This window comes from Lissotriton vulgaris, chromosome 1_1, assembly GCF_964263255.1.
Source record: "Lissotriton vulgaris chromosome 1_1, aLisVul1.2, whole genome shotgun sequence".
Taxonomy (NCBI): domain Eukaryota; kingdom Metazoa; phylum Chordata; class Amphibia; order Caudata; family Salamandridae; genus Lissotriton; species Lissotriton vulgaris.
The window spans coordinates 1,808,222,134-1,808,245,665 of NC_141685.1; positions in this window are offsets into that span (position 1 = coordinate 1,808,222,134).

Consider the following 23,532-nt stretch of genomic DNA (forward strand, 5'->3'; position numbering starts at 1 on the left):
TGCCCATGCTGGTCATGGCCTCCTTATAAGCTCGAGAGCTGAAAGCAGGACCCTGGTCAGAATGAAGCATGGCAATTGCGTATGTGCCGATAAAGACTCGCAAATCTTTTATAACAGTTCTGGCGTCAGCCGAGCGCTGGGGCCACATCCATATGAATCTCGTACAGGAATCCACTGTGACCATGATATATTTACAGTTGCCATCCCTTTGTAAGGGACCACAGTGGTCCAGGTAAACACATGCTAATGGTTTATCTGAGATGAGAAGGGGTGTCTGCGCTGGTCGTTTCACTGTTGATACTTTCATTTTTTGGCATATTTCGCATTACAGCACATATTTCTTAGTTTGTTTTCTCATGCACGGCCACCAATATCTCTGTTTTAGTAATGATATTGTGGCGGAAACGCCAGCGTGTGCAGAAACAAGCCCTTTGTGTGCCGCTGTAATTAGTCCTAACCTGTGTTCCATGTTTGGTATTACTCTATCCCCCACTCCAGGGATTCGAGCAAAAGGAACATTATTCGTATCTGTTAAATATGAGTACTTTTCTGGAAAGCCTTTTGGGAGTGTTTTTCTATCATCTTTTACTGACGCACTGACAGCTTGTAGTATATCGCTGTCTATTTTTGTTTTTGACCGGGTGATAGCAGCTACGGAAGCCGTTTGCACAGCTGCCTTTGCGGCTTCATCAGCCAATGAATTCCCTGCAACGTGAACGCCATCACGTTGATGACTCAGAGTGTGTATCAGGTGAGTCTTTTGTAGTTCCTTCTGTAAAAGAACTACTTGTTCCCAAAGCATTTTATGCTTAATTGTGCCACATTTTGCATCTTTGAACCCGTTTTCAACCCAATTCTGCCCAAGTCTTTTGTAGTTCCTTCTGTAAAACAACTACTTGTTCCCAAAGCATTTTATGCTTAATTGTGCCACCTTTTGCATCTTTGAACCCGTTTTCAACCCAATTCTGCAAGTATTCATTATAAGATTGAACACAATAATATGAATCGCACACTATAAGTGTGAGGAATTCGCGATCTGTATTTTCAAGCGCCATCTTAAATGCTAGTAGTTCAGCTCGCTGAGCTGTACAATCTCCTAGAGATTGCGTTTTAGTGACCAGTGGTCTAAATTTTCCTTTGTGCCAACGACCTTTAACAATCGCGCACGCAGCACTGTAAGCTTGTTTACCCCCAACGGTGGGTTGTGCTGATCGATCATATTGTTCTAGAGGCAGGATTTCAGTTGGCAGAGGACACTCATATTCATACTGTAAAAATTCCTGTGTCTTTAGATTAGGATCAAATTCATATACTACGTCTGTTGCAGCAAGAGAATTAACCCATTGGATCCATCTTGGATGCAGAGCTTTAGCATTCGGAATGCTCGCTTTAGTTACCGCTTCTAAAGCAGGTATTGGTGTAACGATTATTATTCGTTTACCTTGTGCTAGGGCCCTTCCTTTTGCTACGGCAGTCTGAACCGCAGTTTGAATTTTTTCCGTTGAACTGAATTTTATTTCAGCTTTTGTATACAAATGTGATTTGTATGCTATTGGTACCGTTTCTCCCTCATTAGAGGTCAGGTACGTGAATCTGCATCTTCCTAGGATGACCCGGATTACAAGGTTGCGTGTATTGTCACGTGTTTCTAATTTTGTTTTAGCTAACATGTCTGTTTGTAGTGATCTCAAAATTTCTATGTGTTTTTGAGTCCAGTTGATTGGTTTAAAATCAGGTTTTATTAATTCTTAGAGAGGTTTAATCCTCTCTGCATAGTTTAGAATGTAAGTTGTTCCGAAATTTAGGAAGCCTAGAATCGATTGTAAGTTCTTCAGCGTTTTTGGTGCTTGGAGTACAGCGCACTTCTCTAAGAAGTTGTCCGCTAGGCTTTTCCCTTCACTTGATAATTCGTATCCTAAAAATAGGACTGTTAGATGGGCAATTCGGGACTTTTTAAAGTTGAATTCGTAACCCTCTGCTGCGAATCCAAGTATTATGGTGTTCACTCTTTTCAAGTGAGTATCCAAGTCGTCGTCTGTGAGATAGATGTCATCGACATAAGATAATGCCTCATCATCATACATTTGTAGTAACTCTGTTACTCTGGCTGAGAATAGTCCTGGGCTGTTCTTAAATCCCTGTGGGAGCCTACAGAAATTTTTCTGTGACCCCATTATTGAGAAAGCGGTCAAGTACCTGCTTTCTGGTGCAATATTTTGACAAAAGAACCCATTAGATATGTCTAATGTTGTTTTGTATTTTTTGCGAACTATGTTATTCATTAGTGCAGCACTGTGCGAATTTTGTACCGCAAATGATTTGCAACATGAGTTAAGGTGTCCGTAGTCCAAGACTAGACGATACGAATCATCTGGTTTGGAGACAGGAAACAAAGGATTGTTCATTTGAGAGGTGCATGTTTCAATTACCCCTTGGTATTCAAGTTGATCTAAAATCTCCCTGACCTGTTTTTTAGCTTCTTGCTTAATTGGGTACTGCCTTTGTGCAGTCGGTTGACATTTTAACTGGATTTTGTGAGGAGGAGAGTCCTCATCCCATCCTACATGATTTTTATATAGTGCAGGTGCTTGAGCTACTGCCCATTTCCTTGCATATATATATTTAGTGTGAATTGGAATATGATTTGAGAAGGCAGGCATAATCATTTCTTCGCCATGAGAGCACTCCCTGACAAACTCTGGGGGCCAATCTTTCTCGGCTAACAGGATGTCATAGCCTTTTGAGAGGTTATCCCAAAATAGACCCCTTATTTTCCTAGTCTTATCTCCCTCTATACGCAGTGTTATTTCGTATATCTTATGAGGTTCGCTAACTCTGGTATCTGCAATTTCCACTTGATTGCATTCATTCGTGTCCACTGTCTCCAGATGACTCATCAGGATCTTGCGAGCTATGCGGATTTCTGCTGCGCTGTCTAGCATTGTCTGTGCCCACTCTCCGTTTTTCAGCTGTGTCCTCAGTATTCTCAGCATGTTCGATTACTCTAATACTGGCTACCTTCTTTCTTGGAAATTGTAATTTTTTACTTTGAGCAGGTTCCTTGTCTTTGGGCTTGGTGTGCTCTTCCCTTGGTTCTGACTGTCCTCTTCTTTCCGATTTCTGCGAGAAAGATCGAGAGGGACGTGTATCAATACTTTGATATCTATCAGGTTTTTTCAAGTTATCGCTATTTCTAAGGTTATATCTATTCTCAGAGTGCTCCCTCTGGAGAGACTGGTGTTCTCGATTCGGAGTTCTTTCTCTCCATCGAGGAGACCTTCCTCTGGACTGGAAAACTTTTTCTTTGGGAGTGGATTGTTTATTTCCATCCCAGCTCTTTTTAGGAGTGTTTAGATTATTTTTAATAAATAATTTTTCAGGATTTTCAAGTAGTTGGGGTTTTACTGGTTTCCCACCCAAACTATCTCTACTTAATTCTTCATAGCATTTTTCTATGATTCTGGCAATTCAATTGGTTGATCTGTTATATCTGTTTCTTTCAATTTCTGGCGGATCGCCACAGATTCTGCTTCTCCTTTTATGTTGGCTAGTAATATAGCCAAGACCTGCTTGAAGTCTTTCAGTAATTTCATACCAAGAGTTAAAGCAGGTTCTGGACCGTATTCATTCTGAATTTGTTTTAGCACATCTGGTATTACCGCCATGGACGGAACACCATGTATTTTTGTGTAAATGGAAGCAAAGACTGTGCCCCAAGTGTCACAGTCCTCCACATGTGGTGCGGCCCCCATTGGAAGGCAGATAGCCAGAATTCTGTGTTTCTCAATAGAGGTAGTATTCGGAATACTGCCTCTATTTGAGTTATTTTTTGTGCTAGCCAGAATGGAATTTGTTCCCGTTTTGCGGGTGTTTTTCCAAGACATGATTGTATGTTCTGTGGTGTGATTTTATTTGTGTTCCCCTGATGAGGGGTTAGCTGTGGAATATTAACAGCTGTTTGGACTGTTGCAGTCCGCATTACATATTGGACTAACTGTCTGTGTATTTTAATTAATAATTTTAGCTGTGCTAAAAGTTCTTCTCTTGACATTTTATCAATGTCTGGATGTGGTGTGTAGCTGGCTAGAACCGGCCACATTGCTCCTGGTCTACCTAGTGGACTGAGCCTGGTGATGTGATCATTATGTTTTAGGGCGCCTTTAAACCAGAGCAGGTGCTCTTGGTATTTCAATGGGATTTCAATCTCCTCGAAAGGAGCGTATTCTTTCGGTGGTTCCTCTATTTTGTAATAGTGGAACTCGTGTGTTGTAGCGTTTGCCGCTGGAAAGTTTATCCATGAATAGAATACCTCTGTCTGCCGATATTCGTGTGCCTCTATCACGAAAATGACTGTACCACCTTGTGCTGTCAGTCCGTTTTCTATAAGTTTTAAAGTTATAGTTTTTCTTATGTTTGCCGGGATGATAATTGCACCCGGTTCATTAATCCCTGTAACATCGAAACCCGGTTGATTCGCATCTACTGCGACCTCATTGGTTCCGTTGTTATCGCCATTATTTGACATTGTATTAATGAAGGTTTGCAGAGCAGTTTTCAAGGAAACAAATATTAGGTGCACAATATTTTGGAACACAGTATCCTTCAACCTTGACGAAACTAAAAACTCTACATAGGAATCTCTTCCTACTAAGTTCCGGCGGATTTTAACCTTTCACCCACTCCAGACGTCTATTGTAGTATTTACGAGAGAAAGGGTCTGTGTGAAAAAGCACGACTGAGTTACTCTAACGTCTTGCGTTAGTTTTATCGCCTTACCAAACATTGGGCGCCATGTAGTGTAGTTCCTATTTTTCCTATAGGCCCTGCGCATTGGAATAACATAAACAGCAGTGTAGACGTAGGACTGCTGTCTTCTAGGTCTCTACTGACTATGTTAGACTTCATTTAGGTTTGCGCCAGCTAGCTCTGAGGTCACTGGAAACTTTCTTGACTGAATAGGAGTGATCCGCTTCCCTGGCTCAGACAAGAAGGGATTCAGCTTCCGACAACCGCATAAACATGACAACTTTGCTCCCCAGAATAGGAGTCAATCTCTAGAGTCGTGTGAAACAATAGACAGCTATTTCACTCAGTCAGTTGTGCAGATTTAATTTCACCAGGGTGCAGAGAATAGAGAGATGGGCTTTTTCAATTAAAGATATTATTTATTAAGCAGTCTTCTTTCTCATGCAAGAAAAATGAATTGCCACAATTGCAAGACTTGTTATAATGAAAAGTGAGTACAGTAAAAGGAGTATTACAAAATAATACTGTAAAAGCATTGATATGGTTTCTTAGCCATAAGATAGTTAAAATGAATAAAATATATACATTCATATATACATTGGCTAACGACCTCAACTGTTGCTTCTAACTACGCCTACCCCGGTGTACCTGACCTAAGCCTAATACGTGGGAGGGAGTAAGTAAGTAGCAGTTTAAGTTAAGTTGGTGTTGCCAAGAGTTTGATTCAAGAATTCTCTCTAAGGGTTTAGTCAGCACCGTACCTCTGGAATAGAATGTAGGAGGTCTGGTATCTCCCTCTCAGGACCCGATATCCCAGTCACCTGCAAGGGTAGGCTGGAAACGCCGGAGCTGGATTTTCTCGGCAGGAGAAAAGGCAGCGTCTTTCTCAGCACGTCAAAGAGGAGGGGCAGTGTCCGTGGGCTTCTCGCATCTGCTGGGCTTTCTGCAATGGGACAGCTGTTCTGCTCCAGTATTCATCACCACCGTGTGTTTGCTTAAGGCAACGTTGGGTATATTTATACCTGAAAGGTGCCGAGTTTGACGTAAGTTTTTGGACATAAGACGTCAATAAAGATGTCACTAAGAACTGGTCGTTCTTACAGTGCTCGCAGGAGTTCTATTACTAATCAAAACAAAGCAAGCAGGGCTTTCCCAGGTTGCTGGGGGTTTGGGGTGTCGAAAGAACTCAGTGTGCTATCTAGGAATCTAAGGAAGTGGCTTCTGCTGTGTCATGGACTGCAGAGGCGAGTTACTGAAAATATGGCTTGGATAATTATGCGATTATAGGGATATGTATTGATTATAACCGTATAGGGGCATACGGTCACAATATTGATCGGGTACCCAGATAAAACACATCAAGTATAAACATTTGTACATAAGAACACAGTTATATTCCATATCCTTTGTATTGTATAATGATCGTACAACATCCCGCGTCTTGCCCACCATATTTTTGTAAGCGACACCAGTAAGTATGTTTGGGTCCTTCTATTGTACCTGCACATCTGTAGCTATAAATTCTTCAAACATCACGTTCCATTACAGTGAAATGGGTTACCTATGCAATCCCCTATGTTCCTCCTGCTTAAGTTCAGCACCCTCTGCCCTACCCCATCTAACCATTTCATTATACCAATCTAATACCGATGCTGATTTCTCAAAAGGGCCCTCACACAACCAAGGTCTCAAAGCGAGCTGACTTAGTAGCGGTCGAAAATATTCTGGAAAAGTTATATACCCTTTTGAAACCGTTACTAACTCAAGTGAAGGGCCTAGGGGAGAGGATCGACAAACTAGAGCAGTCAACTCTGGATGGGATACACTCACTTAAAACAACAATCAAACTAGCAACTACAGTGACTGTAAATAAGGATGTGGGTGTAAAAGGGAATGATCTATCAGCGCAGAAAGGCCCTAAGCCCCCAACAACCCAAAACAAAGCTGCTCCTAATAATCTAGTAATCCCAACTCCCAAATCTCCTCCCCATCTGAAACCAGGTCCAAGCCACAAGGGACTCCCAATACATAAAGAGCCTGAGAAAAATAAGCCAAAATCTCTTCCTCAAAAACAGCAACAGACAACTGACGGTAATAAGGAAGTCCAACAAAAATTAGAAGGTAGCAGTAAACCCAGCGGCCCAACGACTAGGAAAGCCCCCAGGCCTGCAACACAATGTTCTGCCCCAACTATCTCCCCACAGGCCCCCTGTATCCCCCCACGACGGATCCCCCCAATTAATCTCCCAACAGACTGTCAACCATTTGTTGCAGTCATGGTTAATGTGCCTCCCCTAAAGGATGGTCAGTTGGAAAACCATCAATCACTCAAGAACAAGTGTATACACTGGCTGAAGGCAAATAAACCAATCCCCCCGGGTATGGACGGCATTATTCTAAGTGTCCGTAGAGTGGGATGGGTAGGGCAAGGGAAAAAAATGCTGGAGGGAGACTGCGTAATTATAAACTTCCAAGATTACAGAGTGGTGCCATCTATTTGTACTCCTATTAAAAACATGGGGGCACCGGGGGTTAAACTGGTAGACCTCTCATATTTTTACCCTAGGCACATTGTTAGCCCAAATGGAGGAAGTGAAAGTTCTCTTAATTCTGGCCAAAACTGGGCTGGGGTTGTAGGAGGCGACAGGGAGAAACAAATGTGGGCAATTGGCCCCTGCTGACTGGAATCAGTGAGCAGAGCAGAGCAAGTAGAAGCACCACCAACCCAAATAAACCTCGTAAGTGGAATGGGAGACCCTATAATAATTTCACAAGATCCCTGCTCTCCCCGGATATATAGGGGGAGCCCATTAGATAGGGGCTTTCAAGCGCCCAGCGACCATCCAGCTGTGACGGACCTAGTCTTCAAGGTTTTCAGCTGGAACATCGCAGGGATTGCTGGAAAACTGGCCCTCCCAGACTTTACTGCATGGGTTGATAAGCACTCTTTGTGCCTCTTCCAGGAAACCTGGAGCCTGATACCGGTCCATAGGGTGGGTTTTTCCTCATACTCCTCTCCTGCGCGGGTCTCGGAATCCGGGAGAGGCCGCCCAGCGGGCGGCCTTCTTATTTGGGTCGCGGCTTCTCTAAACTGTAGAGTAGTGGATTATCCCACAGGTTCCCCGGACATACAAAATATTACTCTTATTGACCAAAGGGGAAGAACTGTTCTAAACATCTTTAATGTGTATGCTCGGGGTACAAAGGGCGGGAGAAAGTCTCCTGTAATAGCTCTTCTCGAGACCCTGTTAAACAACACCCCCCATAAGACCCGCACCCTGGTTGTAGGTGATATGAACTGCACGTTCGAGCCTTTGGGCTCGGACGTTTCCCTCGACCAGGATGAGGAGGATGCCAGGTGGGGGATCCCGCCTCTGGACATCGCACCGATTAAAAGGTGGACAAAAGTGGCGCTCCAAATATACTCCCTTACTCTTGAATTTAATCTAAGGGCAGCGAACGGGAGGACTTCCTTGGATAGGGGGGGTGCACATACCTACAACAGACCAGGGCACACCTCTAGGCTGGATTATGTCCTAATAGACGTGTGCTTATGGCCTTATGTAAGGGACATGCAGGTGGTCCCTTCGACAGAAAGCGATCACAACCCTCTCTCCCTAGAAATGGAACAATGGTGGCAACCCCTAAGGAAGGCCAACATTAAAGAGGCACTCGTACCACTAGATGAATCTGAAGTCTCCCCATGTGGTAGAAGAATTAAATGGGCGAAACTGGTCCTATCCGAGGCGAAGGTTGGGGAAATTCAATCCCATTTAAACCACGCGGTAACATCTCTGGAATCCTCGCTAGAAGGGGTGGGTAAAGTGAGTGGGTTATTCCTCTCCCTGATTGAAGCCCTAGCCAACGTGTTTACCCTGTACTCTAAAAAGCCGGGCAATACAGGAGCTAAAAAATCTGTTGAGGGGTGGTATACCCAAGCATGCAGGATTCATAAGGCAAAGCTAGTTGAGGCAGTTAAATCTAAATCCCAAAGTGTGATCCAGGAAGCTAGGAAGGCTTACAAAAAGACCCTTAGTTTGGCTAGAAGGGAGTGGGAAGAAAATTACTGGGAAGACCTACTCCAGGCTAGCAAAATTAGGGATTCAGGGGTGTTTTGGAATCTCATAAGGAAACGGAGCAAATCCGATGCAGCTATGAGACCCTGCAGCATCCCGCCTCAAAGTTGGGCAAAACACTTTGGGTCTTTATACCTCCCACCAGATGGGGAACTGTCCGTGGGGATGGATCTCACACTAGCAATCGAACCTCATGCCTATGACCTCTTCACCCCCTTAGAGATTGAGGGTGTTATAGGCTGGGTGGCACCACGCAAGGCACCGGGCCCGGACGGCCTTCCGGGTGATTTGATGAGGGCTTACCCAGCGGAATGGGGAAGGATCATAGCAGCTCTCCTAAATGATATCATGAGGGGAGGAGCAGTACCAGAATCCTGGAAGGGGGCGGTGGTTGTCCCCATTTATAAAAAAGGGTGCAGGGAAACCCCGGGTAACTATCGCCCAATAAGTCTGATAGACTCCACCCAAAAGATAGCTGGCAAAGCTATCCTTGGTAGGATCCTCCATTGGGTGGAGGAGAATAAAATCCTATCAGACTTTCAGGCAGGTTTCCGGGCTGGTATGGGGACTATAGAGCAGGTGTTTAGGTTGTCCCTTTTGGGGTGGAAGGTGGTGGAACTAGGCAAGGGTAGTCTTTACTTGGCCTTTATAGACTTGAAGACTGCCTTTGATCTAGTTCCCCGGGAGGAGCTCTGGAGGGTCCTTTGTGAGTTGGGGCTACCACCTTACATCTTGTCCCTTCTTATAAGCCTTCATGCCCACACTTTTGCACAGGTCCGCTGGGGTAATAACGGAGAGCTCACGGAAAAAATACCAGTGTCTAGGGGCGTAAGACAGGGTTGCGTCTTGGCACCCACCCTATTCTCGTTATATCTGAATGGGGTGGTAAAACACCTTCAACAAGAACCAGCCGACGCCCCCTGTCTTGGAGGTGTCCGTATCCCAACCCTGCTTTTTGCGGACGACACGCTCCTGATTTCGAAGACCCCACAAGGACTACAGAAACTTCTAACACGATTTCAGGAGTTCTGTGTTGCAAAAGGGCTAATAATAAATGTGGTCAAAACAAAATACCTAGTTGTTAACCCACCTAAAAAATTGGGCCGCCCACCTACACTCAACTCTATTCCCCTGGAGAAAGTAGCCGAATTCGACTACCTTGGCATTCGGATTACGGACAGGATGACTTGGGCAAACCACATTGAAAAAATGGTCCTTAACCACAGGAGAGTAGGAGGAGCTCTCATGAGGGAATACAGGGCCTCAACTAGGAGATCACTTACCCCAGTACTCGACATCTACAAGGCCAAAGTAGCGACATCAGCCTTGTATGGGGCAGAACTGTGGGGCCACTGCCGTCTGGATGCCCTAGTTACTGCTGAGAGCAAGCTATTAAAATCCTTCATTGCTGTTCCTCTGAGCACACCGTCAGTACCTGTGAGGATGGACACGGGATGTAAAAACATTAATGATCAGGCCCAGCTTCGCCCGCTCCTGTTGTGGACACGGATCTGGAGGTGCGAAGAATTAAAATCCTATGCTGATGCCCTGAGAGACATAATGAGCCAGGGGGTTGGGCCAAGATAAAATGGTTAAAGGACACCAAAAAGCTGTTGGAGAATATAGGACTAGGGGATTGTTGGTCATCCCGCTCAGCCCCTCCAAAAGAAGTTGTCAAGGCGCTTTTTTGGAAATGGACTGTAGAGCGTCTAATCTCTAGTTCCAATCACTGCAGGTCCACTGCCACCTTTTTACAAATTAAAGACACTGTGGCCATTGAACCTTACCTGGACCTGATCACTCTCCCCTTTGACCGTGCTCTTTACTTTAAATTTAGAGTTGGTTCCCTCCCGTTAGGTGCCCTGGTATCGAAATGGTCAACAGCGGATCGCACTTCTCCCAACTGTGCATGTTGCCCGAGTAAGATTGAGTCTATTGCGCACGTTTTATTTGAATGCCCGGATTATGCAAGGCCTAGGAGCTTTTGGCTGAAACCACTCTGCCGTAACATGGGCACACGCAGTCACTTAGTAGCCTTGCGTATCCTAAGTACGGACACTTCCCCCCCCATAGTCTGTGGAATAGCTAAATTTTTAAAGCAGTTTTGGCTCATTCGATGTAAGAGATTGTCAGTAGCTGTTTAAACCTTGTTTTAGCTAATTTATTAATGGACCTTACACCCTTTTATCACTTTCTAATATTCTAACATTTCTACTGACTTCTTATGGCATAAAACTTTTTGTATATTTGTATTGATTGTATTATGTATGTGCTTATAAGATATCTCTGCGTATCGAATAAAAGCTTATGACTGACTGATTATACCAATCTAATACCGATGCTGATTTGACTGTCTTCCATCTCATAGTACTATTTCTCTTACGCTGTTATCAGAGCCTGATTTTCAAATTTGCGGACAGGGCTTCCCTTCTTTCCTTTTGGACCCAATCTTAATAGACAATACTCCAATGAGACACAGGTCCTTACTGTGGCAACACTATTCACTACTCTGTGTACTAATGACCAGTAATGGGTTAATGTCGGACAATCCTATAACATATGTAGTAAAGCTTCATTTGAGGAGTGGCATTTGAGGCAAACATCGCCCTGTCTGGAAACATTAAGTTTAGTTTGTGCGGGGTCAAGTAGGCATGGTGGACAATCATGAGCTGTATGAATTAAAATTTTGGATTCCTGGATACCTTTCTTGGGTATTCCAATAGTGTTCCCTATTCTTTATCATTGAGCACACTGCCTATGTTCGTGTTCTGTTTGTCTCGAGTAGTCTGGAGTGACACTGCAGTGTGTGTTCGAATCCCTCAGTACAACCATTTTGTCAAGTGGCTACTATTGCCCATCAAGTATAGCATGTGAATTAACTCATGAGTTGGTTGTTCTGTTCCCTCTGGAGCCCAAGCAGTTCGGATATATAGAGTGATATTTGCATGGAGCAGAAATAGTATGTTCGGCACCCCCTGTGCTCTCACGAATGTGTTGTGGTTCATCAATGTACCATTCATAAAAAACATGCCCACTGTGTTCAGACCCATCTCCGCCCAAGCAGATATATGCCTACGTGTTACCACCCCTGGTGGTAAGGGGAGTCCCACTAGGGGGATATTAGGAGCATAAGGGGTCAGTGTCTTTGTGTAACATGTTGCCTTTTTTCAATACAACAATGCAGATCTTAACAGTGGTGGACTTTCGGAGGAATGTTGCTGTTTGGAAGCAAAAGTGTATGTAGTTACCACCCGTTCCCAAGCATGGCAAGTCATGGCAATTTCTTTAAAATTTCGGCCTGCAATCCAATATTAATGTCTTCTTTTCTTCTCTCTGTTTTTACACAAATTAAATATTTTTGCAGTTTTGCAAAAATTACATCAACTCTTACACTTATTACAGAAAAACAGCATTGCTGGGGTCAATAACTGAAAATACCTTGATACCTCTTGTATGCTTAATCCATCTGCTTGACTGCAACATTACTAGTTCACCCCCACTGAGTACTACACCACAAGACCCTAATATCACACTACTATCTCCTAGCATAGCCTCATTAATCAGCACTTCAGCCTCACCCTCACCAATGCACAACCAGGGCCCCACACTTGCATCATTAGCTTCCCACCACCTCAGCACTGTGTCAGCAGTACGCTACCACCAACAGCACCTCACTACCAATCCCAGTACTGTGCCACCACACTGGATCACCAAAGTAAAGTCCTCCAGTCATACACTGCCACCCTTCTTCTCCATTCCATTAATTTATGCACTATATTACCAGCTCTAGCACTGAAAAACTACAGTCACTTTTGTTATACCTTTTCACACCTCCAAACTGCTACCTCCACCACCTGCTGTCTTTTGTCACTTAGGCACTATCCCCACCACCACAATAAATCACTGCCAATGACTGTAATACCAACCCTCCACTCACAGAACTAATACACCTACAAGAAACATTGAAGAAATCTGCTTGTCAGGGAAGTCTATTAGACATTTCAATTTCCACTGCATCATGACTGTGTCATTAGTGGGAATGATTGTTGCAAAAACTAATACGTCCACCTCATGGAAGTCTGGAAGTCTGTCTCAAGTAAGTCAGAGCTGTACGGATCTGGGCTCCGTAACTGATAGCATTTTGACAACAATTCTGTGGTCAGTCCATTGGCTTGACTGTGTCATGACCTACTCATGCGCCCTCTGTGTAATTCCTAGCATGCAGGGTTCATGTTGCTTTACCCCTGTGGCTCACTATGAACCCATGACTGATGTCCCCCAGAAACTGTAATTCCATTGTGCTTGACTCCCTGCAAGCTTCTCCCAGAATCCTGTGAGCCAATGGCAAGCCTTGCTCCCGCTGTTACTAAGGTCTTGGTGTTGTTTTCCATCATGCACGTTCGAGTGAAAACAATAAAAAAAATTCCTGTTATTTGGTTCCGATCATCAAGTTGCACCTCGAGATCTTCTTCTAACTTCAGTCAGTCAAGAACTAGGTTAAGTACTTGATATCAGGTTAGTGTGTGCTAATCCTCCAATAGTAGTAAGCAGGACCGAGTATCAGCGTCCTCAAAGTCTTTTCCTCCATGCCCTCCCTGTGATTGCCTCCAGCGCTTCTTGTGTGTTTATACTCAGGACTCTTCTTTCAACCTTGGCGCTAGAAATGTGATTGCACAAGGAACAAAGACTTTAGGTCCATGTTTCTCCGATGAACAGTAGTGCCAAGAGAAAGCACTTCAGAGTCTTTCTTATATGTACGAACCTTGTATCTAAACCTGTGTTCTGAATTAATTCTTGGGAGTGCCAGTAACTCCAATCTATATTCCGAGTTTGATTCTTGGGAGTGTTCCACACGCAGAGCTGTGATTTTGGTTATCCTGCTCTCATGCCATGGTGCTGACGAAACCTGTAAGTGTATGTCACAGAAGTCAATGCATGGTCATTGTATATAGAGGCCTGTCAGTGTTCTGATGGTAACTGCCTACTCATGTTATTGTCAGTGTACTGCTTCATCACAAAACCAGACGTTCTGGTCCAGTGCGTATCGAACTCGCCGACACAGAAGTTCTCAGGAGTGGCAAATCCTGTATGCAGTGCCACACAACCACTGAGCAGATCAGTACCCTAAGTCACTCTTTTTATTTTATGCCAGCCCCCATTTCCCCAAAGGCTCATGCTTGGTCTAAGTTCGGGCTCGACCCTGGGAAGGATAGAAGATCCAGCACTGGCTCTAGTATCGTCTCCGTGGTTGAGACCACGTGAATGCATGACAGATTGCAACAGGGCTTATTCACCTCCAACCCAGCACTACACCGTTATATCCCAACATCACAAAAGTATCCAACAGCACACCACTGCTACCCTCAATAATGCACCATCATTACCCCCAGAAATGCACCAGTAAAAGCCACACAACCTCTTAACATATATAGCACACAATGTCATTGTTTGAAGTGAAAACATGACTACCTAATCTTTACACCCACCAATGCATGCAACATAATCAGTAGCTAAAACTGACACTGTACAGGAAATTAAGCCTTAAAAAAAACATGAAATGTTTGCTCCTAGCTGCAAAAAATCTAAAAGGTCCCAGATGAGCGTTATTGAGAGAGGTGAGAAAAATGGCAAAACTACAAGTGAGGTTGCATGATGGTGAGTGGTATGGGTGAACAGTATGATTTGGACTGGCTGATCTGGCAACTTTAGTCTCTGAGAACATTTTTGGTGATTAAATGCTATTATTTACCTAACAGACCTAGTTCTGGGCATTTGGACCAGTGGATCTTTGGTCCCTGGCAGCCATTTCATTCCAGAACCAGGGTCACACCAGCCCCCAATAAATCAACTAAATGTAGGTGTATGAGGTTTGTAGGTTTCCTCTTGCATAGAAATAAATACCAACATTGGTGTTAATTATATTAAAATTGGTTAATGACTTCCCGAAGCCACCACAGTCAATGCTCTCATTTCTGCAACAGTAAGAATTCCACGGATCCCACAAGCGGCGTTCTTGTCCTCATTGTAATTAAAGGAATAAGAGCTGTTCTATAGTCTTTTAAACTGACCTACTTTCAAATTCTTCAATATTTTATATATCTACCAAGCCCAAATTCCAACACGAGCAAAGGGACCAAGGGTATGAATTATCACCGTAGCGGTTGCAAGCCTAGAAGAGTCTACCTGTGGTGTACTACTGTCATTAAAGCTATTACATTTCTATTCATGTTTAATGACTTTCTTAGAACCTATAAGTAGACACCATTGTTAAATAAAGATGTGCGCTATCGATATGGGATACAGACTCAGACAAGGAGATTGTGCTGTGTGTCGGTACGTAGTTGAATTATCTGCATTGTGGATTAGTCACCAAACAGCCTCACTGTGGTGTGGGAAGGAGGTGCACAGACCCTCCAAAGTGACATGGATTTCTGTCTCTTGGAAAAAAGCACGGCACAGGGTACCCCAGCACCCAAATGTGTTGCTGCATCCATGTTTGCTCTTTTGTGAGTTGGCCTCTTAACCAGCTTTCATTTCTACAGTTTCTGTTTCCCAAACATGGTGTTAAAACGTTCCTCAAATTTGTGATTGGAATAGAATGTTAGCATTCTACTTGTTTATTAGAATAAACCTGTGGTGAAGCTGCAATAGAACACTAGTGAATCAGATGACAACCTACTGCTGCTTTGGAAGGACATGCTTTACTCACCATGTCAAATCGTTTTCTCAAATTATGAGTAAGACATATCTGAATTTACAGAACACAAGCTTCATTTTAGCTTCTGCAGCTTTAAACATAATTTCCAGGAGAGAAAGAAATTTCTTTAAAAATAATGCAGGATGTTTCACAAAGTGAAATCACATTTCGGTTCACCATAATTTCTAAAAATAGTATGGGACTAGCTGTAAATGATTTATAGCTGTAATTACTATTTCTGTGTGCTCATTTCTTTTACTCTCAAAACGAGGCTTTCACTATAATATTTTTCAATATGACATAAATGTCTGAGCCTTATCACCAAAAAACAAAATCCAACAGGTGTGGTCCTTATAAATTCCATTTAAACGATACCACGAAAAACATACAATTTAGCATACAGAGCTGTGGATTTCGGACTAACATTTTAATGGATTGATTTACAATACCAACATTATCCAAGTGGGAGGTTGCTCCCAGTAGTTATTGAAGTTGTAGTGATATGTGTGTTGATCCCGTGATGAGGCTTGTCTTGGGTACTAGCAATGAATCTCCTGGGTAGATACTGACTGTCTAGAAGTCCATATAAATGCAGGGTTTTTTTGTGGTGATTAGGTAGTGTACAACTGTTACCAAAGGGGTTGGTACTCCCAGGTAGTTATTGATTGTGTTGGAGTCAGGCGGTTTGAGGTGAAGTCGAAGATCCTACTCCACCCCAGTGAATAAATACCTGAGAATGCTTCCCCCTTAGATAACATAGGGCCAGATTACGATGGTAATGAAACTGCCACCGGCAGCCTGTCGGTGGCGGTTTCACCACCATCGTAAGCAGGTTTTACACCTGCCACATTTCAATAGCGGACGTGTCTTTGCCGGTTGGGAAGACCAACCGCCATAGTTCTGATGTTGTCAGACCATTGAAGGGGTATCATATCCCTACAACGGCAGTGGTGCCTGCCAGGCATCGATACCACTAGGGATTATGATGTCCCTTTCTGCCTGGCCTTTTCATGGCTGGTAACCCCGCCATTAAAAGGAATGCAAAAAGGGACTTTGGGGGCTCGTAGTGGGCTCCCCTTCTCCCCCTGCACCCCAGATATGGGCACTGGGGCGAAACTATGGTGCCCCCTACATATCCCTGCACCGGTGCCTGCCACCTAGTGCAGGGAAATGTTACATGTCCCGTTTTTAGATTACTGCTTTTGCTGCAGCCAGCAGCACCCCCCGGAATGTAAAATGTAGGTATTGTGACCGCCGAGGTGGCGGTCGCATTATAATTACCCCTGCGGGACCGGCGCCTTGTAGGGGGGCGGCCCCAATCCCTGATTCGATGGTGGACGGACTGAAGTTCATCCGCCATTGTAATCAGCCTCATAATTATTGTAAATCAGAACCTTAAAAGTTTCAGTGAAATTCTAAAAAGGTGAATATTTTTGATGGTACATTCGTGACTAAATTCCTGCCATATACAATAAGGTGCTAATAGATTTACATAATAAGCACAAGTCAGCTACATTCTGAAACATATTGACTTAAAAAACTAAGGGGAAAAAACAAATGTATCGTGAGTAGGCCTGGGCGTAGTAGGCCTGGGCGTAGTACGCAAGCATGCGTAGTTGTTTGTCGGACCTGTTCGTGATGCGTTTTCCTTGTTTGGGAGCGCGTTCGGGGTGCTGGATGCGTGCTCGGGGGATCGTTGCTCCCGAACTTACCCATGCGGTTGCCTATGGGAGTGGCCATCTCAATTTTTCAATTGTCCCACGCGCTCGCGTTGCCTTATTTCCTGTTCCAGGTCGCGTATAACGTGTTCGCGTTGTGCATGTCATGTTCGGGAACGCTATCTACTTGTTCGCGATGACAGGTGCGTGTTATCGATAAATATCGCGTGAACTTACCAACGTGGTTGCGATGGGCACGGCCATCTTGTTTTTCACTCTATGCTATGGTTCTGGGCCTAGTTTTCTATCCAACTTTAATCTTTGCAATCTTTACTTATTTTCACTGTTTTTCTCACTTTTTTTATTTATCATCTCTGTCTCTTTGTCCCTAAGTTTATATTTTGTGATTTATTTCTACTTTCACTGTGTTTTTGTTACTTTTCTACTGTTTTATTTTACTTCTTTATTCAAACTCCTACTTCTTCCCCCTAACTTTATTTTTTCCTTCTTTTCTTTTCTGCCTCACCCCCAGAACCATGGCCAAGGGCAGCAGTACCGGCTCCAAGGGCAAGGTGCCTGTGCCCAAGAGCCGGCTGCCTTGCGGAAGAATGCGCCCTTCAGGGGTGCAGGCCCGACAACTTTTTGGAGAGGCGGATGTGGCCGCCCTGGTTTTCTTCATCCAGCGCCGCCTTGCCTTGACCTTGGCAGCCGGCGGCAGGCCAGGCTCCGGGTACCTTACCCAGGAGCGTCACTGCTGGTGGGCGAAGGTGCGCCGGGCAGTGTTTCGCTGCTCAGGGATCCGCGCACCCACAACCAGCTGGCCCACCGGTGGTCAGACATCTTGAACTGGGAGCAGGACCTGTTGGACCTGCTAGGTGTCAAGTTCATGGGGCTTGGCGAGTAGCTAGTAATATATATAGTAGTAAAAGTATTGTGTATAATTTTTGGACGAATAACACGATTACTGGTGCGCTTAGTTACATTGCAGGTCAATTCCGTTTAAAAATCTTCTGTGATTGTATGACACAGGTGCTGCTCGGCACTTCTCTTACTTGTTTGTAACTTTGCGCTAGCTTGGGCTGATTAATGATGTTAGAGTTTACTTTAGAGAACTGCAGTTAGTTAATGCAATTGCTAGAGTCTAGTCCTTCCATTGTCCTTCAGTGAAATAGTGGTGGATGGATAATAGGTTTACTTAGTATTAGTTCATATTATTTTTATGGTCTGCGTGACGCCTCCTCTGTCACTGAATGCTTCTTACCCCAGTCCTCCATAGAACCTTTTTGTAGTTTGTTTAGTGAGTGGTAGGCTTAGCAATAGCATTGTCAGTCAGTAGCAGAACAACATACGACGCAACCAATCAAAAATTTGGTGTATGCTCAAATTTATGCATGTGTCTTCCATCTCATCTATGGATTTTTGCTGGCAAAAATAAAATGGAAATGCAGACTTACTGAACAAATAACCGGTCTGGAATAGGTGGTGTAGGTCAGGTGATACTGGCTTTGTTAGTATTCTGCAATCAGAATGATTATGGAACATTTGATTAGTGTTCATATAAGTAGAGGGTCCGTGAATCCTGCAAGCCAGTAGTCATTTAGATATGTCAATGTTATTGCAATTGATGTGTCCTAAAATGTTTGAGCATTTTTTTAAATGATTTATTTGTTTCACAGCACTCAATGTTTCTCTCTTTCTTTATTATTTCTTACATGATCAGCACCCAGAGGCAAGAAGACGGGGTCCGAGTCGGTGGGAACACAACCAGAGGAGCGCTCCTCTACCGAGGATCCTGCTGCTGGCCCCAGTAAGTCCTGCAGTGCTTATATTATTAACAATTATATTTCCCTAACTTTTAACGCACCTTGTTTTTTCCAAACTATTAATTACGCTTCCTAATTCAATTTTTAACAAAAGCTTCTTTGATCTTCATTATCTGTTTTACAAATTTTGGTTATCCCTGCCTTTCAGTTCCTTCACACTGCCTCTGCTATGACTCTCTGTACTACTACTATTAGACTGTCTGTAGCTAAGCTTGCCCTGTTGGCCACTCTTTAGTTAAGGTTTTCTTTTGAATAAAGCTGTGATAGAACAATAGCTGTAGCCACTGGGTTCACTCCTGTCCTTTGCGTTGTCCTTTTTAATCTCTAGGCGTTGACAATTCCCACCAACAAAATGCGCAACCAGATGTTTGTCTAGTATTTTTTGTTAGGATAGTAGTACATACTACTGGGTATTCTGCACAACCACATACAGAACTATGCACAAGAAAATAGAATATTGATGATGGGAGGTTGAACCTTACTTACACCTCAGTCAGAACTCAGAACCCACAATTCACTGACCGACTAGCTATAGTGTCTCATTAGTCATTATGTTCCGACCCCCACACCAAGATACCCAATGATTTTATTACACAACCCAGAACATAACACCCTTTCGCTCACTCACTCGTGTACATCCACAACACCCCACCAAATATATCACAGAGTCTATGTGCAAGTTCAAAAGGTTTATTTCAAATAATAACAAGCTTTGTAAGTTGCTCCATGAAATTACATCCAGCTCCAACATGCAAAATAAAGAAGATTAAAACTAAACATTTGTACAACTAGGGCATTATAGAGATCTCCCCTCCTAGGCACCTCACTGTCCCAAAACGACCGCTTACCGGAGTCTCTCTTCTATCTCTATGCCCGCGCCCACCTATCGGCTTAGCTTATACTCAGCCTCACTGTCCCAAGATGGCCGCTTACCAGAGTCCATCTTCTATTTTTATGCCCGCGTCCAGCCAATTGACTTAGCTTATAACCGGCGCTCCACATTCGACTCACGAGCACGCCAGGGAGCACCTTTTCCACCGATCTACCCGGTAAGTCATTACCCCTGCCTATAGCGGACCCTCTTACTGCTCATACGACTCCCGACCAATCCTAACACTCTGGCTCTTTCCTCTAGGTCCCCCTGGCCCCGACGGATACCACTGTGTACCGTGGCCCGACACACCTCATTGTGGTAAGACCCATAGCTCTCGTTAGTCTTTGGGTTCCTTATTAAATTCCCAAAATTAAACCTAATACCTATTATGGTTTTCACTGTTTTAGGGCGCTCGTTTCTTCTTAATCCTCCCCGCCGATTCCGTTGCGGGTTCACCGGTAAGCCTGACTTTCTCGGCAAACGTCCCGCGCCTTCACCCTGCCTGCCGACGTGCTCCAACACACCATGTACTACCCAATTCGGCTCACTCCTATGAACGCATAGTCACCATTTAATCCAGTGCCCGCCATCATGCATTAAACCGCTCCACGCACTCCACCATGGTTCACTGCCCACAGCGAGTCTGCAACTATGCATGCGCCTCAATCGTCGTCTGCATTAGCACTCTGGTTTCACCGGCCGTGTAATCACTTTTTCACAAACACGCGTTAAACCTGCAATCTTGTAAGTGGCACGATCGTTAGGACCTAGGCTGTGCCTTTATTAAACCTGAACTTCAAATGTGCAATCCTTCACCAGCATGCAAACGTCACGATCTAGACCTAGGCTGCACAATTACGAAGCCTGATTTTCAAATGTGCAATTTTCCACCAGCATGCTTCGACGAAACATTATTACACTGGCAAATGCTTCTGAATGCCACTTGCTCCCACAATGTAGCTCTTCACTGGTCACTATATTCACTTGATCTGCAAGGCTCAGGCTATGTATTTTAATGTATATATCTCCCTTTTCCCTTTTCTCCCCTTCTAGGCAATTAGAGGCTAAATTCTTGTTAAGGCTTTGATTGTAATGTCCTGATGATGGTCCCCGTGATTTACTAGGGGGTCCGAAACGCTGTCGACCTTTCTAGCACCTAATGCCAAAACATGATTACTATGTGTTTGTATGGTGCTTTGTTTAAATATTCTGCACAATTGTATTGATGACAGAAATACGTGCTTTGCCTTAAAAGCCCTTCTTTGCTCTCTACACCCACTCTCTGTACCCGTTCTGTAAGTGCTGGGCACAGGCTTGTGCTCCACACTGGCTGACTTGTGGAAGGTATCTTGTGCTGTGTAATAAATTGTAAATTGAGTAAAATTTGAAGACCACTGTCCGGCTGGACATGTCACTTCTAATATAGATTGATTCTGTCTATATTTTAGTCTTTTCACATTTTTGTTTGCATGGGACCGTTGTTGTTTGTATAAAGGATATTCAGGAGGGGTCAGGAGATGCAGCACCTGCAGGAGCACCAGTAGGGAAGGAAACAGCAGCATTGGGCGGTGGTAAGTTATATTCATTACTTATTGGCATTACTAGCTGGAAAGGGAACACTTTACTCACTGTACTGTGAGATTTATTAAGTAAGTATGAACTTAAAGTTGTACTGAACAATATACAGCGGTTAAAGAAGACACCCTTGACTTAGCATTACCAACGCATTAGCAATAGCTTTACTAGCGTGAGTTGAGTAAACAAAGGCCTCTTCTGTCAGACTCCAACTCAGCTGTGAAAGTTATGGAGAAGACTAAAAGTCAGATCAGATGACCTTGATGGATGTGTTGAAAAAAAAGGGAAAGCACTAGGGTGGAAGGAGGAAGGACGAAAGAGATGTAATACGACTAGCAGAGAAGGATACTTTGGAAGCAGCATGCAAGTGGCTGATAGGAATCAGATGCATGGGTTGTTGAAGGATGGGTGGAAGGTGAAAGAAGATGCCTGCCTTGGTGGGTGACACAATATGGGTGGATAGTAGATAGCAAGAATCATCAGCGGTGTTTGTGTCAAACCCAAAGCCAAGGCAAGGAAGGAAGGAGTGGACGCATGGGTGGTTGTTGGTGAAAGTGAAACCAGCTAAGGTTTGTTAAGCGAGACAAATAACAAAAGAATGATAGACATTTACTTTTAATGGATGGATGGCCCCTGGATGTATTCATCATAGGTGGAGACTGTCACTGGATCCTTACTTTGAAGATAATGTAAAAGAAACTGCACCAGAGTAGCAAAGCAGAGGGTCATCATATATTATATAAAAGTAGGATTTCATTTCAGAATACAGTTGATAACTCAGTAGTTTGCAAGCACATCATATATGTATATTATCAAGCGCCTTCCTCTGACTCCAAGGACCACTTCCTGTGTCAGCTCAGCCAGCCTGCAGAGGGTGGCCTATCTGTTGGTTACACAATCAATGAACAAAGTACCTTATGCATTAGCGGTCGGTGGTGGGAGTGCAGGCAGGTGGTGATGTGGGGAGTGGGAGTGGCAGGGTGGGGGGAGGTAAACTATGGATTTTGAATGCAGTGCGCACAACAATTTGTTTTTATTTATTTATATGTTTACTTACCAGTAATTGTCCACAATCCACAGTTTGCTCCCCTCCACCCTGCCCCTCCCCACGTCACCGCCCGCCAGCACTCCCACCTCTGACCGCTACTGGACTGATATGTCATTCCATATAAGTAATGATCATTGGATCAGAAGTATATTATATTATTATTAATCTGCCTTTTTGGTCGTAGCCAGGGCACAGTGAAAGTGAAATTGACCAATTGCCCTTCATGTAACTAAGAGAGTATGGCTAGTGCACCCGTACTCGAAAAATATACGAGCTTCCCCACCTGCAGCTTAGTAAATAAAAGTAACAGGCGTCTGCGTATTGACTCGTATGTTGGTCTTGGACGCAAGCTTAGCTGACTGAGTTGGCTTGCCGGCTACAGCCTACCACAAGGTTATGTAAGTTATCTAAACTAGAGATAAGAAAAAGACTGGTGTTCTTCTATGTACTGGAGTCCATCCATAGTACTAGGGCAAGTATAATGCCGGAAAAAAACTCCAACAAATGTTAGAGGCTGGGGCAGCAGGAGGATAGATACTTAGCACAAATGTTAAGTACTGCGCTTGCTAATGCTACTGTGCAACTATGTGTTGAATTAATTTTGTGTTACTGTTTTGCTAAGAGTTTTGGTTACATTCTGTTTCTTTCTTTATAGATCCTCCTTCCAAAAAACCAACACAGAAGGAGTTGGCAGCCAGGGCCCGGCAACGGAAACTGCAGGCCATCGTTGAGAAATACCGCCGGCTGGTGGCTCAGGCAGAGGAGGAGGAGGCGGCGGCAGCAGCTGCTGCCTCTTCCAATGCCCCGGGCCCCAGCCAGGCCCTGCCAGCAGGAATACGGCGCCACGGTCAGGCAGACACCCACCGCCGCCATTTTTCAACAACTGCTGCCCCCCCACATGGATGCAAATATAAGTGCCGTGCATTTCACCAGCAACTTCTCCTCCGGATGGCACAGCTGGAGGACCAATTAGAGGAGCACGTAAAAATCCTCGTGGACAAACACCTTAAAGCCCGCCAATTATAGTTGGACCCT